The sequence below is a fragment of the Gigantopelta aegis genome, chromosome 15 (assembly GCF_016097555.1).
Source record: "Gigantopelta aegis isolate Gae_Host chromosome 15, Gae_host_genome, whole genome shotgun sequence".
NCBI classification, from domain to species: Eukaryota; Metazoa; Mollusca; class Gastropoda; order Neomphalida; family Peltospiridae; genus Gigantopelta; species Gigantopelta aegis.
In genome coordinates, this window is record NC_054713.1 from 16,482,379 (window position 1) to 16,482,952 (window position 574).

The 574-nt window shown below is 44.6% G+C and overlaps 2 non-coding genes across 2 annotated transcripts; one reads left to right on the forward strand and one right to left on the reverse strand.

Annotated features, from left to right (window-relative positions):
- Trnal-aag lies at positions 1–82 on the reverse strand. Its single transcript has one exon. It is a non-coding gene; the product is annotated as a tRNA-Leu (tRNA).
- Positions 83–492: 410 nt separating this feature from the next.
- Positions 493–574, forward strand: Trnal-uag. The gene has a single exon. It is a non-coding gene; the product is annotated as a tRNA-Leu (tRNA).

The following is a 574-nucleotide window of genomic DNA, read 5'->3' on the forward strand; positions in this document are numbered from 1 at the left end:
TGGCAGCGGTGGGATTCGAACCCACGCCTCCGGGGAGACTGGTGCCTTAAACCAGCGCCTTAGACCGCTCGGCCACGCTACCATGAAAACGTTTGACATTAATAGGCATGACGTCTGTAATCCAATATCAAGATTGTTTCATAACTTAACTTTGGTGTGTTGCTTATGACAGCTAGGAACTGGAGAACAAATAAATGAACTGGGCTCGATGACGTGTTAGTAAAACTGGTGGTTTATGGGTTCGTATCTAGGTGCCGGCACCAATCCACAGTTCAGCTGACTTATTTTACTGACCACTCACCTCGAATAGCTGTTGTCTGTCTAAACTCTTCATTACAACAAAATATATGTATAACTCTTATACAAAACAGATAATTTTTTTAATACTATTTTTCACAGTTTAAACAATTAACTGCACAAACCAAAACAATGTCAAACGAGAAACTGTCCTGTCCGTCCAGTAGCATGTCTGTTCCCAACAGACGTCTTTGTGGTAGCGTGGCCGAGTGGTCTAAGGCGCTGGTTTTAGGCACCAGTCTCTACGGAGGCGTGGGTTCGAATCCCACCGCTGCCA